Below are 23,240 nucleotides of genomic sequence, written 5' to 3' on the forward strand. Positions count from 1 at the left end.
TTACATATAATCCAACTTGCTAGCCTCAATTTTCCATAACTTCTGATTTCAAATACAATTCGCTGCTAACAATAGCTATAAGAAAGCTATTGAAAAAGCTACTGAAAGCTATTCTGAGAAAGCACGGCCTGCCACCGGAGCTGCTGAGACAGTTCTACACAGCGGTCATCGAATCGGTCCTGTGTTCTTCCATCACAGTCTGGTTTGGTGCTGCTACAAAAAAGGACAAGCTCCGACTGCAACGGACAATCAAAACAATCAAAAAATCAAAACTGCTGAAAGGATTGTCGGTAACCCCCTACCCACCATTGAGGACTTGCACGCTGCCAGAACTAAGACAAGGGCGTGCAAAATCCTCTCGGACCGTCTGCACCCCGGTCACCAGCTCTTCCAGCTCCTTCCCTCAGGTAGGCGCTACCGATCAACGCTAACTAGAACTAGTAGACATTCCAACAGCTTCTTCCCTCTTGCGATCAACTTCTTAAACACCTAACCTATAATTCCATTACAACAAGCTGGCAATTTTTTGACTTGAGTTCGTTGTCACATTTCTGTGGGGCCAATTATTTATTACTTGTGCACTCACTGTAGTTGTCTCGCCATGCTGCACTATTTGCATATACTGGCCACTCATGCCAGAGTAGCATCTGCTCCATTTGCACACTGATTGAGGAGTATCTGTAACATTTGCACAACCGACATTGTCCCAGATGATCGCACTACTTGTCACTTTAAACCGCATACACTCCTTGAAGTCTCAGCGCCCTTTGCACAATGGTCATTGCACCGGACTATTGCAATATTAGTCGTTCGAACTGCTCTAAGTGCTAGAGGACTCTGCATCTTTTTGCACAATTGTTTTTTGTCAATGTCTTTATGTCCCCAAAGTGTTCTGTAAATTGACTGTTTGTTGTACTAGAGCGGCTCCAACTACCGGAGACAAATTCCTTGTGTGTTTTGGACATACTTGGCAAATAAAGATGATTCTGATTCTGATTCTGATTCTGATATAATTGTGCACATGTAATAATAATACGACATTCATTTATATGGTTTTCACTTTCTTTTCTGCCCTCTGAGCATAACATTCATTCATTCATCTTCCGTACCGCTTATCCTCACTAGAGTCACCGCCGTGCTGGAGTCTATCCCAGCTGACTCTGGGTGAGAGGCGGCCGTACACCCGGAACCGGTTGCCAGCCAATCGCAGGGCACATATAAACAAACAACCATTCACACTCACATTCACACCTACGGGCAATTTAGAGTCTTCAATTAACCTACCGTGCATGTTTTTGGGATGTAGGAGGAAACCGGAGTACCCAGAGAAAACTCACGCAGGCACGGGGAGAACATGCAAACTCCACACAGAGGAGGCCGGATTTGAACCCGGGTCCTCAGGCAGATTTGCTAACCAGTCGGCCACGGTGCCACCTCTGAGCATAACATAACTACAAAATGAGTTTGACACATCTGGTCTACTCAATTCACTCAATTACTACATTGAGAAGGCATCAGGTCGCTGGAAGAATGATTGGAATTGCTTATTATTTACAGTGGGGCAAAAATGTATTTAGTCCGGAACCAATTGTGCAGGTTCTCCCACTTAAAAAGATGAGAGAGGCCTGTAATTTTGATCATAGGCATACCTCACCTATGAGAGAAAAAGTGAGAGAAAAAAATTCAGAAAATCACATTGTCTGATTTTTAATGAATTAATTGGTACATTCCTCTGTAAAATAAGTATTTGGTCACCGACAAACAAGCAAGATTTCTGGCTCTCACAGACCTGTAACTTCTTCTTCAAGAGGCTCCTCTTATTTGGATGATCCAGAAGAGGATTTGGAGAATGTCACATGGGCAGATGACTTTTTGGTAAAAACTCAAATTGTCGTGTTTGGAGGAGAAAGAATGCTGAGTTGCATCCAAAGAACACCATACCTACTGTGAAGCATGGGGGTGGAAACATCATGCTTTGGGGCTGTTTTCCTGCAAAGGGACCAGGACGACTGATCCGTGTAAAGGAAAGAATGAATGGGGCCATGTATCGTGAGATTTTGAGTGAAAACCTCCTTCCATCAGCAAGGGCATTTAAGATGAAACGTGGCTGGGTCTTTCAGCATGACAACGATCCCCAACACATCGCCCGGGCAAAGAATGACTCCGGCTTCGTAAGAAGCATTTCAAGGTCCTGGAGTGGCCTAGCCAGTCTCCAGATCTCAACCTCATAGAAAATATTTGGAGGGAGTTGAAAGTCTGTGCTGCCCAGCGACAGCCCCAAAACATCACTGATCTAGAGGAGATCTGCTTGGAGGAATGGGCCAAAATACCAGCAACAGTGTGTGAAAACCTTGTGAAGACTTACAGAAAACCTTTGACCGCTGTCATTGCCAACAAAGGGTATATAATATAATATAATATAAAATATAATAAAGCATTGAGATGAACTTTTGTTATTGACCAAATACTTATTTTCCACCATAATTTGCTAATAAATTCTTTAAAAATCAGACAATGTGATATTTCTGGATTTTTTTCCCCTCATTTTGTCTCTTAAAGGTGTGGTATACCTATGATGGAAAATTATAGTCCTCTCTCATCTTTTTAAATTGGAGAACTTGCACAATTGGTGGCTGACTAAATACTTTTTTGCTCCACTGTATGTGCAATTTCAATGCATGCTTTTGTACCTAAAAATATCACAATAATAACAATTCTGCAGACATTTTGTTATATTTTTATATATAATTGTGCTCATCAGTTTCATTAGTCTGGCAGAATGTTTAAGGTGTACTATTCTTTAAAGACATGACAAACATGAGTGATCAGGCAAAACACATTCATTTTTAATGGTATTTAACTTAAACTATAAGGCTTTCCTGAGTAGAACAATCATTAAGAAAAATATATCAATGAAGAAAATAATGATAGCCTGGTTCGGTTCAGTCATATTTTCCTACAATTTGCCATTCACAAATTCTGCCAGTGTTATAACATATGAGCATAACTGTAGTATTTTTGACAAAGTCATCCTCTCTCAGTTATGCTAAAAATGGAAAATACTATAATTCAGCAACCTTTTTTTGTCTGTGGCATTTTAAAGAAATTTGATCAGCAGATTTAACAATTACGCATTTAAGGATGATTACAGCCTTCATTTGGGAAAATCAACAGAACGCCCTTCAATTAATGAAATATTTATTTTTTTTAAAGCGAAAACCCCCTCAGTTTTACAGATTTTCTTGGGTACAAGAGTTCATTGTTGAAGTATGGCTCAAACAAATTGAATAAAATAACAGCTTGGTCAGGGGCAGATGGAATGAGAACACGGTAATTTGTCATTTTCTTGTCTGATTACCCAGAAATGCTGAAACCAGATTGTAATAATTGGACAGGGCCTGTCGTCCACAGCCTGCACATAGAGGGAAAAGTGTTCTGGCTCGACTTTTTGTGTAGCGTGCAAGAGATCAAAGCTGTATGGGGGGTAGCGGTGGGGTGCACCGGGCGGGTCACACTTCGGCGGACAACAGCGGGTTTTAATTGGCTGGGGTCTGCTCCCTCAGATCTGGTGTAGTGAAGCAGGCTGAAACACCCTGTGATGGTGTTAGGAGGCCTGCACTACTGCTCGCACAACACCGGGCACCAAGCAAGCCCCAATCCCCAGCCCCGCCCCATGAAAGCTAAACAAAACCCTGAAACACTGAGCGGACCAGACGGCCAATCAAATGCAACAAAACCCTATCGCTCGTCTGGGCCTCTGAACAAATGGCCTGCTCTGGTTGCAGTAAAAACAATGGGGAGGGTATGTACACATGGCTTCTCCCAATGCATGCACACACGGTCAAACAAACACACAGTCACATTCCTCCAGTGCATTTCACACATAATGGTAAACAAGAACTTTACTGATGGGGCTTCAAAAAAAAAAAAGGGGGCGAGGTGAGCCAGGTAACACCATCTGGCTCACCATTCACTCGTCATATTGCCGAAAGATGGATGGGAGCTACATATACAACAGCTGGGCAGCTGGTTTGAGAAGAAAGATATTGATCAAAGATTTCTTGATATTGGTGACTCACATTCACATGTATAAACTAAGTTGAAAAGCCTGTTCATTCGCAGCCATGCGTTCTATCGCACTGGTATACAGGAAATTGGAAGTGTCAGTGTTTACGTCTGTGAAGAGAACACAACCACAGTCTTTTTGGCTATTGTCAGATGGCCCATATCTCACCCCTCTTCTACCACAGCAGAACAGATGCACGGCTGTGTCTTCTTTAAGACCACAGTCGGGTCACCGTGTTGGTGACCTGATCTTGCTTAGTTCAGGAGTTGATCCTCTGACACTGAGCCAGACATGTATATAAAAAACACATATAGTTCTTTCCAAAGTTGAGACAAATGTGCCTCAGTTTTCTCACTCCAGCACTCCACTAAAGCCTGTGTCTTTTAGATTAATGGCAGGGCGTGAAAGAGCAAAAAGCTCTGATTTATGCACCAAAACACATTGACCGATCGTTGTTCCACGTCTAATCAAAGCATATTTCTGGAAAATGTGGAATTGGGCCAAAAATCTTTAGCCTTAAGAGTTGCACAAATCGTCATCATGTGTGACATCAGGTGAGACTCGAGCAAATCGCACTAAACTTCAGCAGCTTAGAACCCCGAACCCCAGAACTTTTGAGGCTGATGTGCTAACCACTGTGCTGCCCAACATGTAAACGTCAACATTAAACATTTTATTTTCTGGGGTATTTTTGTAGCTATTTAGCGACACGTATAGAAAAAAAATGGACCAGCTTCAACATGGTGTGTTAAGACAAGAAAATAAGAATAGAATGTACACTGGAAGTAAAGTGAAAGTAAGAAAAAGGAGTCAATGTTGAGGGGCTGAAAACGAAGTCCAGGCAGTGGGGTCAACTGCTAATGCTAACCACTAAGTTCTTTTTGTACCATCACTTATTAAAGGTAGAATATTTTGTGTTCATGTTGTACAGTAAATTTGCTGTTGTGCACAACTGCAACTGAAGTCGAATAAAACAATGATTTTAATACTCTTCAAACACTGTTCTTAACATAATATTATTGTAGCTGAAGTCTTTTTACACTTATATAAATACGTTAGGAATGTTACTTAAAACATTGCATACACAGTTAAACCGGAGAAGATTAATCCACTTTCTGATTTCTTAAGGGGCAGCACGGTGATCAAGTGATCAGCATGTCTGCCTTGCATTTCTGAGGTTTGGGGTTTGAATCTTGGCCGCAGCCTTCCTGAAGCCCCGTGCTTGCGTGCGTTTTCTCCAGGTACTCTGCCTTCTTCTCACAATCCAAAAACAAGCATGTCAGGTTCATTGAAGACTAAATTGCCTGTAGGTGTGAGTATAAGTGTGAATGGTTGTTTGTCTACTACTGTATATGTACCCTACCACTCACCCAAAGTCAGCTGGGATAGGCTCCAGCTCACCCACGATCCTAATGAGGATATGCAGTAGAGTAAATGAATGGATGGATGATTTTTTTATGGGATATACTGCTTTGCTAGCCAGAAAATCAGAGGTCAACCAGCTTCCCAGCATGGAGTGCGTGCAACCGGAACACTGAACTATATACTCAGATCAGTGAGTTGAACCAATGCTAAACTGAAATTCACCCAACACAAATCTGGCATCTAATCCTCAATGATACATTGCTTTTACTGTAGCACACTGTAATATTCCTTGAACATGTGCTTCCACTTTCATTTACTGTCTTTCATCACTGTCATCCTTACTGTGGCGAAGATATGGTAAATGATATGGAATGTTATTTAGGACCCCTCCGGCTCCAGACGTTTATCAATGAATCTAATGCACGGGAAAGTTTTGGCTGGTGCGCCAAGTGTTTGGAATGTGCAACAAATTATTTCCTCCCTCAATCTCTGTTCTTAAAAAAAAATCTTTTGAACTCCCTTCTGAAAAACAAGGCACAGAGAGGTGCCGAAATCAAGGACGTGGTCTGCATCACGTAATAAGTATTTGCGCTTGTGTGCATGACCGCTATCCTGTCTTCAGCAGGGTCTCTCCTCCGCCTCCTCCCTCTCAAGGACAGGTTCGCTTAACCTTGAAGTTGAAAGTGCCGAAACCACAGAGGCTCTCTCTGTACAGAATGGAATAACTTCTTTATCTGCGTGATTGAAAGACACCCGAAAGCAATATTTAATCGCAGCATTCTGCTGGAAAATGAACAGGAGTTGTACTCTCCTCGAGTGTCACGAGGCTGCCTCCTGAGCACATGGTGAACTACGCATTGAGGTTGTGATGAATGACAATGTGCCAGCTTCATGTCAAACTGGTTGCTTACTCAAATTGTTAGAATTACTTGCCGCTCTCTGTACAGCAAACGATACACGCGACCATATGGGCTCACGGCGCTGGTATGGAGCGCCTTAATATAGCTGGGCTCCATGTGTGAATGGAATCTTTCATAGTGCAGGAAGAGGAGGAGGAGGAGGAGGCCTGGCGACTCACAGAATTAGCTCTGTTTGTCTTTGCTCAGTTTGGTGATGGATTATTTTAAGACAAAGGGCCACGTTCAATAAATTGCATTCTTGCGACAAACTAAATATAGAGTTATAGAAGGCTCATGACATGCTGAGATTAGAGGTCTGGGCATGTATCCTGGGAAATGTGTTATGGAATGCAAATGAAAAAAGCAAAAAAGGAAGGATTACAGAGAATTGAGTAACACTCGTAAAAGTTATGAACACCTGAGGCTATGTAATGACATGCAGATGCCGCCCCCCAACACGCACACACTCACACGTACACACAAAAATTGTCATTCTAATCACTGCAAATATGTCAATAAAGGGTGGGCTTGGCCGTTGACAACAACTTTAATAACGAACACCTGGAACTTCAACAATTGAATAATACTTGCAACACCGCTTGCCCAGTCCAGGACGTGGTTAGTCAAACAACATCTGTAAACATCGACTCGTAAAAAAGGATTTGCTCCTTAATCTGCAGCCAACTGCAGGAATTTGTTGTGCATCTAAGCTCTTTTTGTACACAGCCTGACCGCGGTGATTCATTACAATGAAAAATGCTGCTACAGTATGTGTGAGCGTGTCCTTAACATGAAGTACAGTGGAACCTGCAATGTCAAATGCTTCTCAAGTTGTACAATTTGGAGTTCAAACAAAACGATAAGGCTCTCAAGTCTCACAAAAACTATGATTTCTTCACTGATTAACTCCGCAATTATGATTTTTTTTTCCTTTGGCTTTTCTTCTGTTTTTATTTATTTTGATATTTTTTAAACCAACACAGAAGGGTAACAGCGGTGGCAAAGGGGAGAAACACCATAGAAGTGAAAATAAAGTAAAAGGTAGTAAAACGGCACAGACATCTCTGTCCTAGCTACTCAGTACAATTTAATTTACTCCTATATGAAATCAATATCCCCATTGAAATAAACTGAAATGCCATTATTCCATTCCAGCCCCCCGAAAACACATTATTACGTTTCATTATCCATCCATCCATTTTCTGAGCCGCTTCTCCTCACTAGGGTCGCGGGCGTGCTGGAGCCCATCCCAGCTGTCATCGGGCAGGAGGCGGGTCACACCCTGAACTGGTTGCCAGCCAATCGCAGGGCACATAGAAACAAACAACCATTCGCACTCACAGTCATGCCTACGGGCAATTTAGAGTCTCCAATTAATGCATGTTTTTGGCATGTGGGAGGAAACTGGAGTGCCCGGAGAAAACCCACGCAGGCACGGGGAGAACATGCAAACTCCACACAGGCGGGGCCGGGGATTGAACCCGGGTCCTCAGAACTGTGAGGCTGACGCTCTAACCAGTCGTCCACCGTGCCGCCACGTTTCATTATGTGTTTTAATATTAATATTTATTTTGTAAAACCATAATAAAACATAATAAAAGAGAAAGTAGAGAAACAAACTGGTTTTATAAAGTGTAATTACTTTGGGACAAGCCGAGCCACAACAACTGTAATGTTGTATGTGTGCCTTTAAGGGGTGTGGCCAAGTGAGTGACTTCAGAAACATGGATGTTAGACAGCGTGTGAGCATGTGGATGTGAGTTTTGGCCTAACTATAGCTCTTAGCAAGCATTTTTGGTATTTATGCGTTTGACTGTTTGTTCAATAAATGGCTGAAAGTGCATCGGCGACTGCGGCTCTCCTTTTTTTTTTTTCACTTCACTTCAGCAGCGCCGTGTCTGAAGCTCACTTCTAACTCAAAAATCTCAAGTCGAGGTACTATTGTATTTACCTTAAGAGGAAAATGCAAAGAGACAGATAAAAAGTAGAGTGCTTCCTCCTCCTCCCCTTCCTCCTCAGCATCTCTGTGTTAGGCCAACAGACCGTACAAATGCAGACAGACATCACAGAGGAGAGCAGTCTAATGGAGCCTGCGCTTGCAGGGCTCTTTTCCATTTTGCGTCTCCTAGAACCTCAGGCTCAATTGTGTAATGCACATCAAGAAAAGGAAACAGGGAACAGAAAGTTGGGGGAGAGCAACAAGAGCCAAAAATCAAATCCACGGTCGGTGACTTCACTCGCGAGACTGGGTCAAGGCGAAAAGGTGAGGATAAGGCTGCAGCCTGGGGAGTGTGTGAAAGGCCACAAGTTTTTGTTAGGAGCTCGCTATACATTTCACAAGCACAGATACAAATCAGCAGTAAAAAAAAGTGAGCCGGAGAAAGATGGGAGGCGATGGCGGGAGCAAGGTGGCATTTGCGGCCCTTCTGACAGCAGCGAGACGGCTGGGAGGTGCTAAGAATGCCGCCTTTTCTTCACCGATGTAAAGACCGAGCATCCCGGCAAGGTAATCAATACCCATTATTTCCCCTCTCTTTGCTTTCCAATCAATAGATAAGAGTGGCCTAAGACCAGTCGGGACAATGACTCTTTCTTTGGCACCATCTTGATGTGGGCTGAATAGCAACAGCATCCGTGGTGGGAATGGTGGCGGCAGAGCGATTGGGTGACTTGAGGAACAGCAGGAGACGGCGAAAAACAGAGAGAAAGCGGTAAGGAGATGCTCCCTGATAAAAGCGGAACCATTGGAATAACATCGCCCTCTTGTTCTCGGTCAACCTTTCTTGGCAACAACAGGCAGCCCCTGTAGACTCCATCAAAAGAAAAGGGGAAAAAAAAGGGAGAAATGACTGGCGTCATAAAGCTTCTGGAAACATCTCCATCACGCGGCCTGCCCATAACGGGGCCGACTGTGGCGCCTTTGAACTCTAAGCTGCTATATTTCATTAAACTTGACGGCCGTCTCCCAGCCCAGGCTGCCTCAGTCGGCGGACCCCCGAATGTGTGTGTGTGTGTGTTTGTGTGTGTTTTTTTGCAAAAGCAGTGAGCGAGCACTACTGTCGCCTGAAGTTACGACCCGGCACAAATCCATGCTCCACCCACAATAAATCAACTAGATATAAACGGCTTTATCGTGTTGGGGTCCCCACCGTGTTTGAACAAAGACCACCTCTGTTTACATCATGCCGACACTTTTAAACGGAGTTTTGTCTGTGGAAACAAGCAGAGGTGCTACCTCAAACAGCATATTCAGTAATCATAGGGAAAAGGAGCCTCTTGAAAACATCATCTACCATTCAGGATGATCACAAGACGAGGCAGCGCTGCTACCTCAGCTGCGCTTCCTCAGACGAGCACTTTGGTTGTATGAAAGGCCTCTTTTAATCCTGGTTAAAGGGTCCATAAGCAGTTTTACTGTCTGGGAAGTATAGATTCCTTTTTGGAAATTCCTAAACCCGAATTAAAGGAGGTCTTTCATCTTACGTTTCCAGTGGTCTTTTTCACTAGATGTTTATATTGAGATGGATTAGTTCATATCCAACTTTTTCAATGTCTTAAAGACATTACAACATGAAAGTACAACTTTATAAGTGACTCATTTAAAAATCTGAATTAACCAGAGAAATCGATTATATATTTATATAAATCTGAGAATGTTGTTTTCCTTCTCTTTATTTATTTTGTTGTTTTTTTTTCTTACATCAAAATGAATTTGTCATACGTTTACTAATAAACTGCAACAGTCAAATGTGATAAGAGAATAACAATGAGTCATGTTTTTTATATTTCATGCTAATCAAGAACTTTTTATCCATCTTTTCATCCGACTGCAAAAACTTTGTAGTGACCAACAACAGAGTAAGCGAGCTTAATTTGTGTATGTATACTCTTACATTGCAAATCATATTTTAAATGCATTTGATATGGTAAGCTCATTTGCTAAAAGGGCATATTGTCACATATGGATGACAAACAAATGGAAATAGCAACAAACAGACAAATTGTCCAAATTATTTAATTTGCAATCATGATGCTCATGTTCAGCATGTCAAAAATAATTTGAAGAGGGTAACTCTATTTCTAACAATTGTTTTTCTTAAAAGGGACATATTTTGCCAAACAAACTTTTTTTTCTAGTATTTGGGATGCAATATTGTCTCTATGGAGCCTCAGTAAACATGTGAAATATGAATTAAAATGGTCCACGTATTCCTGAGTCCCACATGTTTTTTTTTGCTGACAGGCTTGAAATCAGGTCACTCGAATTTCTCAAGCTTATCTACATCACTAGCGAAAATCTCCACTCCAGAGTCAGTGCTGTCAACATAAACACGTGTGCTTCTTCTACACGGAGGCAACCAATCAGAGGAAAGGGGGCGGTGTTAGCCAAATACAAAACTGGGTCAAACATAAGTAGCTGTCAGAGGGCCTTTTCTAGACACTAGCACGACAAAACCAAGGTGTTTCTTTAAATGAAAGTGACACTTTTATACTAAGTCCATGTTAGAGAGTCACTTAATGGAGGTCTAAATAGCCAAAATACGGGACCTTTAAATATTAGTGCTAAGTCTGAAACAGAATCCTAGTAATATAGTGGCCTAACTTTGCCTTTGGCCAGTCGTGCGCGGTCACAAAGAAGCCACAGTGAGTGGCACTTGCCGGCTTTATCTCACTCCATTAGGCTGAGGACTGGTGCGCACACCAGGACTGAGTGTGTGCTTTGGGCCACTTATCTGGGAAGAGGCACCGGATGAAGTCTGGGAATGGAGAGAAAGGCCAGATAGAGTGACAAACACAGACTGAAGGGTGGACGAGTGGTCCCGGCGGTGAGGTCGGGAATAGTGGGTGGATAAATGAACTTGAAGCCAAAGAGGGACTGCTCTAGAGAGGCGCAGGAGCTAAAATGGCAGAGAGGTCTCCTTTAACACCGCTCATAGGGAGAGGAGGGCCGCATGGGGGAGTGAAAGAGGATTAGGCGGGCAGAGGCTGCGGTAACCAGGAATCTCAACAATCTCACACCCAAATCGCGGGCCTGGGCTCAGCCACATGACCCTCCCCAACAGTCCTTTTTCTCTCTGTAGCCTAGAGCAGGGTACCGACAAGCACCTGTTTATGACCGTCTGTCTCTGTGTTTGGTGATGGATGGGCCCCTTGGAGTGGGACATTGTGTGGATGCTCACGTTTGTAGCATTGTATCTCTCAAATCACATTTTAAACATTTAAGGTTAATGGAATTAAGGATTAAGAGCGCTGATGCAGCCGTTCAATCCAGCAGTATTAAAGAGAAAAATACGTACATCACAGTTTTAATCATCAGTCCACAATACACCCCGCAATGATTTTGAAATTAAACAATCAGTATGTGATGAACTGTATCCTTTTTTGGCTTTTAATTTAACAGCTTTTACAAAAGGATTGCATTTGCAATGGAGGTATTTATCATTTTACTCAAATGTAGTTGGACCTTTGACTCACAAGAGATTAACTGTAAAGGTGCAGTCCACTTTCTTGTTACTTCACAAATTAAGTGGATACCATTGGAAGAAAAACGACTCAAGTTGATATCAGGTGTTAAGTTGCCATTTTGCAGCTGTTTGACTGGAGACACCTATATAGTCCAAGCAGCTCTGAATGCAAGTGAAGGACGACATTAAAAACCACATTATTCTATAAGAGAGATTTATTTTTACATTCTTATAAAGACAGAAAGCTACAACAGCATCAAGAGGCCCAGAAGACCACAGAGCAAGTCAAGAATCCTTTCCTTGATGAAGAAAAAGCCCATTACAGCACCAACTGAAGTTAATAATACTCTGTTGAAGGTTGGATATTGTCAAATTCTAAAATGAAGAGATGCCTTCACAAATGTAAATACAGAGGGTTTACAACAAGGTGCAAGCCAGTGGTAGTGTTCAAGAACAGGAAAGCCAGATTAGACTTGGCCAGAAAACATCTAAAAAAAAATTTTTAAAAAGCACACAATGTTTTGGAATCATATTCCCAAAAGAAACATGTTCAAATGATTTATTTTTTTTTCAGACTCAAAATTAATCAAAAGGGTAAGCTAAAAACCTAAAAGCTAAAAACTTAGACAATTGTTTTTAAATCAGGTTTTTTTTTCATGGCGTTGCATAAATCTGGACATTTCTGCCATCTCTTTCTTCCAAGCTACATCATGTACAGAATGCTCCTCATTTTAAGAGGCCCATTAACAGCGAGGTGCATCCTGCCACTCCCTTCTTCTCCAATCTTTTGTTGCATTCCACAGGCAAAGCAGACTTTTCATCAGCACTCTCGTCACAGTCGGGGGTACAGTATGGAGAAGCGCAATGAGCTGCAGATGTTCCGCAAAGTTTAGTCACTGTCACTCGGGTTTGATGTGATGCCGGACAGTGGCCAGACATTCTGTTACCACAGTGTGTGTTGTGATGGCCACCTTTGTGTGATAATGGAATGATGGCACTATGCTCTTGAGATCCCCATCAGCTCGTCAAACCAGTTTAGAAGCTGAGGGGCAGCCATACAGCATAATATGCCTCCATAAAATCCCATTAGTACTGTGGGTTTAGCACGGTGAGAATTCAGACTGGGGGGAAGTCACTGGTGGACCGGCAAAGCTCCCACTGACAGCAATGGGGCCTCCTCACAATCCTGGAATATTGTGTGGAATCAATCCATCATCGTGGAGCTGTTGAACCTGGCATTAGCGTGTACTGCTCACCCTTTCACTGTGACATTTGTTTTCCCAATTCACCTTACCACTGAGATGAACCAAAGTGCACTGCCCGCTATTCACCTCTGGCTGTCTCACTCTTTGTCCATCAACTGTCCGCAACATGCAATGTTTCTAGAGTCCCACTGTAACATGGGTCTGACGCCTATGTCGATATTTGGGAGTTAACTATTATAATCAGCTGGGAAAGGCTCCAGCCCAACCCGTGACCCTGCACAGGATAAGTGGCACGGACAATTGATGGAAACTATGAAGGGCAATCTGCTTTGGTCGGACTGTCTGTGTGACAAACTGGAGGACTGTGTGGGACTGTAGCATGGACCAAGGAAGAGACTATTATCATGTTTAGGGTTGGGCGTCGTTTGAATTTGAACGATTCCGGTTCCGATTCAGGTTCCTTAGTTCGATTCCGGTTCCAAACCATTCTCAATTTCGATTCTTGTAGGGGGCTGGGTCAAAAGGTTTGCAGGCTTCAAATAAAGGGTGTCCAAATTATGAACATCCATTTTCTTAGCAGCCCGCAGCATAGACTAAAATGAACATTTGACTCGTTCTTTATAACCAGTATTAATATCAAACCTATGAACAAAAAGGCAATGTGTGTGGAACTAACCCATCCATCCATTTCCTGAGCCGCGGGAGTGCTGGAGCCTATTTCAGCTATCAACGGGCAGGAGGCAGGTTACACCCTGAACTGGTTGCCAGCCAATCGCAGGGCACATAGAAACAAACAACCATTCGGACTCTCATTCACACCTACGGGCAATTTAGAGTCTTCCATTTCATTAAACTAAATTGTTGAAGAAGCATACAACAACACTCATTAGATATGGATGAGAAGCGCAATCAGAAAAAATATAGTGTATGCAACACAGCCAACCTCAAAGATGCACTGGACCTCATGCGTCTTTATGCATGTGACTAAATACAGCATATTCATTAATGTTTTAGCTAAAAGTTAAATATAGCATTGTCAAAATAGTTATTTTAACTGTTTTAACTATTTTATTTTCTTGTTTCAGTCACCCAGTTGACTGAGAGTTGACTTCACTGATAGTTAAAATAACTATTTTAACAATGAAATAAATTCATTTATGTGAATTGTGTCCCAATTCATTGTGATGAAAAGTTTTAGCCCAATGTTACGCTTTTTTTTTTTTTTTTTTTTTTTTTGGTCATTGTCGCTTACGTTAGTTTGAAGACTAAAATAAACGCTAAAAACCATCAGTGCAAATGTGCAAGCAACCATTTACCTTGTTAACTGTCTCAATGTTGGCATTGACGTATTTTATTGTTTCACTCATCCAATTAACAGAGTTGACTTCACTGATAGTTAAAATAACTATTTTAACAAGGCTATATAGCAACCCCTGTATTCAGTTTCATCACGTCAAATGGTTTATATGTGCAGGTTTTAACTTGACTTCTTGTTTTAAACTTGTAGCCTTTTATTTTGAAGGGTACGCACCCGAACTCAGCATTTTGGCACGAAAAGTAACTTCACATGGCAACGGTGATTGTTTTTTAATTAAAAAAAAAATTAGCTTTTTTAATGGATGGAACCAAATGCGATAAAATGTTTATTCCTTTCCCCACCCACCAATGAGGCACAAGTTTAGTGTTTGTGATACTGTGAGACAATGTTTATGTGAATTGTGTCCCAATTCATTGTGATGTAAAGTTTTAGCCCAATGTTACGCTTTCGTTTTTCTTTTTTGGTCATTGTCGCTTACGTTAGTTTGAAGACTAAAATAAACCCTAAAACCCATCAGTGCAAATGTGCAAGCAACCATTTACCTTGTTAACTGTCTCAATGTTGGCATTGACATATTTTATTGTTTCACTCATCCAATTAACAGAGTTGACTTCACTGAAGTTCCGCGCGGTGTAGGTTGAGGCTCGGAGCTCGTCAGACGCTACACATCGTGAATGGCTGCTTTGCAAAATATAATCTTATTCTAAGTGTTGGACTGAGTCAACTGGTCAGTCATTTTAATAAAGTTAAGACACACTTTTGTTCGCCGCCGCAATTAGGCACAAGAACGTCATCGTGAGCGGTTCTTCTTCGTTGGTTTACGGCGCTTCTTCTTTGCTGTTTGAGACTTCTTCATTTGAACAGTTCCGGGAGAACCGGAACGTTAGTCCCGGTTCCAATCGGTTCTTGATTCTCGATGCCCAACCCTAATCATGCTAGACAGTGGATCTTCAACATGTGGCCATATTACCTCTTTCAACATTCAAAAAAGTAATTTATTTTAGTTTTGCATTTTCTATTTTTTTATTTTCTCCTTTTGCTTATCATTACTGATACCTTAGCTAAGGGGAATATTGAATAAAACAATCATTTGGGAGGCGATGGAGCAATGGTAATTAGCTTTTGACAACCAGTTTTGTCTTTAGCTCGCTCTGTTTCGGTCCTGCGTTTTTGTTCAACTTTGTACCAAGACAATATTTTCCTTGACATTTTAGGTTCAGTTGAGAGTTGTTGAGTTACCAAACTGTTCAAGTTCGGACAGTTCAATGGAAATCAATTCTGTTGTGATATACCCAATATGAACAAGAGATCTCGCCGAGTTGAAAGGTAAGCAAACATAAACTGAGAATAAAAGTAATAGAGTTGGACTTTGAGGTAAGAAGTCAAATCTGCACATTTTCACTGACCCAGTGGAACCTTGTGAGGTACTGGAGAGTACTAAATAAACTAAAAAGTATCTAAACAACATCAGCAAATCACAGTCCAAGCTGACTGTTTTGCCTTTGCACACAGAAGCTCAGTTCATTATTGCAGAAACGTGCTGAATGTTTCGAACACATTTATCAACTCAATGTTAGACTATTTAAATAAGGAAAATATCGTCACCCCAGCTTTTAGATCTTCCACTCTGAAGGGAAGATTGAAGGGTCTGGCTCACAATCTCTTTCTTTCCAAAGGTGTTTATTAATGGATTTGAGATCAGGGTACTTCTACTCCAAACTCATCCAAGCATCCCTTGATGGACTTTAATTGGTCAAACAGGAACAGAAAAGGACCTTCCTCAAACTGTTCCCGCAAAGTTGTCCAAAATGTATTGGTCAGATGAAGAATTAAGATTAAAGATATCTTGTGTCTTAAAAAAAAAAAGAAACAATTTTCTCCATATAGGTGCAGGTCTTTGGCCTATAGAGAAACTGGCAGTGGATGACCAGAACAGACGCGTCACTGTAAACATCATCAAATGCTCAGCTCTTCTATTAATCATCCATAATTGAATGACTTTAAACAGATACATAAATCATGGAAATAAGTTGATAGAGTATGAATGGAGGACACATGTGCCAAGTAAATCCAAACTGGGGCTGCTCCAAAGGCCAAGTCATATCCTTGTGCATGAGGAAATGTAATCTATTTCACTCCATGGTGCAGTCTGGGATTGTGCGTAGCCTTGCTGTAAAGAATGACAGATTATGCTCCTTGCTCCTGAAATGATTATTCCTTGTCGTCCTGTTCCACGCTGTTCCAAGTTGGAGCAGGGACACATTTTCCATTCATCACAAATGAATTGCTCCCGTCCTCGCCTCTGCCGCAATGTTTTGGGAAACGGGGGCAGCATGACAGTTTACGCTTCAGCGGTGAAAACTCCTGTTTTGATGAAGTGTGACAAGCATTGGCCCACACCACATAGAACCTCAATCAAAGGGGACAATGCAGTAAAGAATTTCCAAGGTCACTCAAAAGAATGGAGAAGAAAATGGGACTGAAAAAGCCAAAAAGCTATGTGGGGTCTCATTGAAGCCCATCAGAGGTGAACTGAAAGAGCAGGATGGAAACTGAGAGGAGGGCGTGTGGAAGTCAGAGGCGCCTCATTCAAATGTTCTTATCCCGAACGTTCCCTGGCTCGGCTTTCTTCAAGCCAAGCCAAGCCATCGCTTTTTCCACGGCCATAACTTTCAATCAACCATTAACTGCACAACAGGGGGGTCATGTGTGTGTGTGTGTGTGTATATACGTGCGTGTAAGTGCATGTGTGCGTGTGTGTGAAAGAGAGAATAAATGATATATATATGCTAGTTGCCAGGACTACCAGTGATGAAAGCCCTAGAGAGAGGATGGAAACGAGACCCAGAGAGAAACACAATTATTCTTTTCTAAACATGATGTACAAGTACATCAGATATCCTGACTTGATTTGGCGTTGTAAAAATCAGTAGCACAGCTGTCTGTGACAAGTCCACCAAACAAACAATCACAGGAGTTGCCAGCAAACGCTTCTGCAGTTCAAATCAAACGCACGGAATAGCATCACAATGACTGTAGGACCGAAACTGCTGAGCCAAGGCGACATCCTGAAGGCCGCCATCATTCAACATGGACAGCTTTTCTCAAGACAACAAAAGGTTGTCATGGTTTTTTCAGACTACAGTGTTGCTTTTTTGTATGGTGGCACAACAATGTGCCAAGAAGCCAAGTCTGTAAATCAACTTTTTATATTCTCTTCAAGAAAACCATTGCACCTCCTCTTCTTGATGGGGGAAACACATCATTTTGGGTGACAAAGGGTTTTGTGGGACAGCAAGAAAAAAAAAAAACTTTAGAAGTATCTTCAAGCTACAGTTATAAAGAAAGCCCTAACCAAACATATTGTGTAGCTGAGTCAATAACTTAAAAAAAGTAAACTTGAGAGAAATCAGTTGAACGTTGATGTGATCAACGCTGTGTTATAGCACACTGTAAGTTACTGTATTTAATATATTTTATAATACAAATACATTGGTACCATGACTGACGGGTTTAATTTGTTTTGTGACCAAGCTCGTAACGCAATTTACTTGTGTATCTAATCAATTGTCCCTATTGAAATGAATTTAAATTCCATTAATCCGGAAAAAAATAGCCCTAAATTGCACAAAAACATAAAGCACAATAAAAGAGAATGTAAAGGAATAAGCTTGTTTTATAAAGAGTAATTATTGCATGTACACTGAAAGAGAAACACTTAATTTGATCATGTACATTTGTTGCACATGACTAAATGTGGTAAACTGATGATCCTCTTCTCTTTGAACATAATGGAAGAATATATGTTAGTTTAACAAGTTTAATCATGTGCAACCGATGTACATGTTTTGTTTTTTTCCAGTGTACTGTAGTACTCGTGAGTTGGATTTGTGCCTTTTTTTGTTTGTGGCCTTGTGAGTGACATCAGGAGATCAAGTGGGATTGGCCAGTTAGTCTGCGTGTTGGCGTGTGGGGGTGAGTTGTGGCCGACAGGAGCTCCTTGAGAGTGTTCTCATTTTGTATAAGTATGTTTGACTATTTGTCCTGATCACAAACGGCTGAAAGTATATCGCCGACTGTGGCTATCCTTGCCACATGCAAGGGCATTAAAGTACTTTTATTGCGCCATATTCTTTTCACTTCACTTGAACAGCAACATATCCAAAACTCGCTTGTAACTAAAATTTTGCAAAGCAAAACAAATCTATCAATAAATAAAATAAATTAATCGACCCAACGATAGCGTGTGAACTAAAAAAACTTGGGGTAAGTCAAGGTGGTACCACTGCATATCAAATAAGGGAAATGATTAAATACATTTTACTTCCTCCTAATCCTTTTCAACATAATTGTGATACAGATGTGTTAATGAATAATTTTCTTTATTGACTTCATTATTTATAGATTTGTTTCTTCCAGTAACTTGAAACTGTGTTAAAGTACTCAATTCAACTCCTGCTACTCTAGTCCAATGTTTTTTTTTTTTAATACTGTTTTAGGGCCTAACCATCAGACTATTTCGAACCCCTGAAAACTCATGTTACGAGGAGTGGCGGGCAACAGAGGGTCCCTCCATAGCAAGCGAAAGAGAAAACAGAAGGGGTTGGGGGCTAATGAAGGAGGCATAGAGAGAGGGGTTGCGCAAGACAAACACTTCCCACTGAGGAGCTGCAGAGTTATTGTAAAGTCCCACGTCCGTGTTGACCCCGGCCCCCATATGCAGGCTCCCCTCCAGCCACTCGGACAACTCTCCCGTTGGCCGTGGTTGTAACACCGGCAGCCTGACACACAGTCCGTTGTCATCTGACACCAAACCGAGCAGCTGTCAAAAGAACAAAAACGGCTGCTTCGTATATACAGTTAAGTCTAGTAGATCATGGAAGTTGACGGTGGAAAGTGCGTAGCATCTAAATGGTGATTGTTTGACATGTTGATTGTGTGGGGTTAACTGGAGCATTTCAGCCAACAGGAGGAGCGTATGTGGTCTGAAAGCATCCCAAGCCCAAGCAAACTAATGAGCTCTGGATGCAGCCTATTCACTCTCCAAATTACAAACTCTTAAGCATTAGCATACAGCTGACAGAGATAAATGTGGAAAATGGACAATGGCTTGTTGAAAGTCCACATGAATGCTAATTGGAGTGGCCATTTAAATCAGTCAATGAAGGAGTGTTGCTAACAGGGATTATATGACCCCTCTTAAGTAAACACCAAGTGACCTCCATTATGACTACTTATCACAGCTAGAGCCCTTTCCTTTCTTTCCCTGCAAGGGGTGAATTCTGACACATTCCTTCCCCTGCCAACTGCCGGGGTCAGCGTCGTTCGCTGATAGACGTGGAACACAGTGAAGCGGAGGGAAAACAAGTGTGTTATTCCCATGTCTGGGAGATGTAGAGCGGGCTTTAAAAATCAACTTGGTCGTCTCATTATCAAGACTTTTTGCAGGGTAATTTGCTTAATAAAACAGGCTCCCACAATCAGATATAAAAACAGTGTACGTCCAGTGTTGTTAGTTCTTCTCACGCACACCTAAACAGCGGCGCCTCGGCTGCAGCGAGCATTCGGTCCAGTCTACTTCAAGTGTTTAACTTCATCTCCCCCGTCCAACCTGGGAGACGGCCACATCATAATCCACCCATTGTTTGTCGCAAATGGACCTCTACTCTATAAATAGGAGCTAAACTGACCCGAGAAAGATTGAAGTGGGGTGAGTAAAGGTCAGTCCATGCCTTGTTTTAACAACAGCACATTAAGTTAACCAACTTCCTCCAGCTTTACAGCGGTAATAAAGGGGAGGAAATGCAGTGAGTCGCAGGCAGGACTGACTGTCTGCTTTGTGTGATGATGTTTCAGTCCTACAGATGGAGGTGAACCAGAAAATGAGCGATGTTTGCCTTCCTGAACCCCCAAACGGAACATTCAAACATAATACACAAGGCAATCTATTCTTTCTGTCCCCCCCTCCAACATCCCTCCCAAGGGTATCTACCTTGGCCCTTGCTTTTCAGGAAATAGTCCGAAACAGCAAGGACTTTGGGGCATTGAGGTACTTTTCAATCTTGCTTCATTATATGCGTAAAGGAAATGGAAAATTCTGTGGATGCTGCCAAATGGCCTTGTGATTTTAACAGCCATTAGCACACCGTGCATCACAATACCTCCTTGTTATAAGAGCGTGATGTAACGGTGCTGTAAAATGTATATTTTCCGACAGGGTTGCAGAGTGTACGGTAAGTTTGTCCAGATGGCTGCAAAGGTAGAGCAAACGCGTGTATGTGTGTGTGCAGGTGTGTGCGTGTGCAGCCGACGTGCGCACAGCTGCATGTGATCCAGCATTTGTTTGTTGCTCATTGAAATGCAAGGAAACAGTGCGTTGTGTTGTTTGCCAACACAGACACCTGTTTCCACCCCCCACCCCTTCTCATTTGTGCAGAACACCCCCACATCTACAGTAGCTACTTTTCCACTGTACAGTCACTTTAGAGTGGTCCGTTGGTCCAAATCCAGTGGTGTGCAAAGGTGTGGTGATGCCCAAGGCCAACTACACTTTCATCAGTGGGGGTGGGTGCAGACCAACTTTCTCGATTGGAAACTATTAGTCGACGGGGGAGGGCGGATCGCTGAAACAAAGTGTTGACTTTGGAGTCGAAATTGACAAACTTCGACTAAATTTCTTTGACTGACTATGGGGTCGATTAACAAACTACAATTCAATTATTATTTTCAATGGGATAGGAAAATCTCAGTTGGAATGTTCTGAACACCTGTTAACATGACAGTACTGACAATTAAACCACACTGACATCATAAACTAGATAAAAATATAAATATCAGCAGTATGTAGTATCGCGCTACATTTACTCCATTACAGTTACTATGTAATTTTGGGGATGAATCGTACTTGTCAGAGTCGTATTAATGCAACATACTTTTTATTCCTACTTGAGTAGTTTTGTCAGGAAGAAACGGTAGCTACATTCTGTTCATTACTTTCATTTTTGTTCATCTATTATTGCTTGCGTTGATTAATGTTTTGGTTTGTCAGAGAGTCTTCCGTCTGGGGTGCTGTCATATAACTGTTTCACCAATCCAATAGAATTACTACTGACGTTTGACTCCATTTGACCAAACAAAGGGAGCCAGGCAGTCACATGACCACACACAATCTCTGTGGCCTCACACAAAAGCAGTTTTCAAACTTATTCGTTTACATGAAACCTGTTTAAAACAACAGAAAAGCATGAGTGATGAGTAACCGCTGCATGGTGAGCCTATTGTGCTGTTTCATGAATGTAAACAAAAAGTTAATTTAGACAATTTCTTGTTCACAACTCAACAATAAGGAAGAGACTGGACAAAAATGGCCCCCATGGCAGAGTTCCAAGCAGAAAACCACTGCTGCCAAAAAGAACATTAAAGGTTTGTCTTCATTTTGCATAAAGACATCTCAATGATACCCAAGACTTTTAGAAGAATATTATATGGACTGACAAGACAAAAGCTCAACTTTTTGGAAGCTGTGTAGCTCGTTAGTTTTGCCGGAAATATAACAGCATTTTAGAAAAAGAACATCCCTCCAACAGTCAAACACGGTGGTGGTTGTGTGATGGTCTGGGGCTGCTTTTCCACTTCAGGGCCTGGATGACTCGCTGTGATTGATAGAACCATGAATTCTACTCTCAACTAGAGAATCCTGAAGGAGAATGTGCGGCCATCAATTCATGACCTCAAGCTGAAGCACACTTGTGTTCTGCAGCAGGACAACAATCCAAAACACACCAGCAAGCCAACTTGTTAATGGCTTGAAAAAAAAGTGAAGGTTTTGGAGTGGTCTACTCAGAGTCCGTACATGAATCGGATTGACATGCTGTGGGATGACCTTAAAAAGGCTGTTCTTGCTCGAAAACCCTCTAGCATTGCTGAATTCAAACAATTCCGCAAGGAAGAGTGGGCCAAAATATCTCCACCGTGATGCGAAAGACTCATTGCCAGTAATAGAAAATGCTTGATTTCAGTTGTTGCTGCTGAGCGTGGCCCCATCCAGTTATTTAGTTTGCCCCCCCAAAAAAATACGGGCAGGTGAATAGATTTATTTATTTTTTTAGATTTAAAAACAGCGTGTTATGTTTACTTGCGTTATCTTTTTCTGATATTTACATTTTTTTATGATGTTAAACATTAAAGTCAAGAAACTGGGGGAAAAATAAGAATTTGAGGAGGTGGCAAACACTCTTTTTACAGCAGTGTATCATGACAAGATAAAAAAATTATATCTTCTTCCACTAGATGGCAGAAGGTACAATTAACCTCTGTATCCACCTATTGCCAGTCATACAATACTGTATAGAGTACAGACTACTCACAAAAACAATATTGGGCTTAAGGCTGAAATTTCAAAATAAACCTTAAATGCACTGTAGTCTTTTTAGGTGCCCTTTATTTGACCTTCTATAAACCTTTGAATACACATGTCCAGCTGCTCAATGTGATAGCGCTTTTTGCACAACTTGTTTGATCCATGCTTTCAATTACAGTTGGTATTTAAGCAGTCCTCTTCATCATGCTGTGCAAATTTTGACGACATGAGACAAAGAATGTAGACACCTAAAGATTTATAAACAGTACCTCATCATTTTGATGCTTCCAACAAGATTTTCTCAGAGTGAAGTGTTCACTGAGCTAAGCGTGTCATTAGCAGGTTGTAACAGAGATACAGAGAGACTGGAGGACTGACAGAAATGCATAGAAGTGCATGTGCTTGGAAATTTATTAGTGGATTGACTGATCAAACACTTGTGAATTTTGCATGAGAGAACTGCAAGTTGTGCAAAAGTAATAAAACAGTTGGACGTGTATTCAAGTTTTTTTTCGAGTAGTCATGTAATGTAATGCAAAATATGTGATTCCGTGGCTTAATAA

General features: G+C 41.6%; 1 protein-coding gene across 1 annotated transcript in view; it reads right to left on the bottom strand.

The window, feature by feature from the left end:
• The window catches only part of LOC133413075 (fibroblast growth factor receptor-like 1), a 40,644-nt gene that overhangs the window by 14,294 nt on the left and 3,110 nt on the right, over positions 1 to 23,240 (bottom strand).

This window comes from Phycodurus eques, chromosome 14, assembly GCF_024500275.1.
Source record: "Phycodurus eques isolate BA_2022a chromosome 14, UOR_Pequ_1.1, whole genome shotgun sequence".
Classification (NCBI taxonomy): domain Eukaryota; kingdom Metazoa; phylum Chordata; class Actinopteri; order Syngnathiformes; family Syngnathidae; genus Phycodurus; species Phycodurus eques.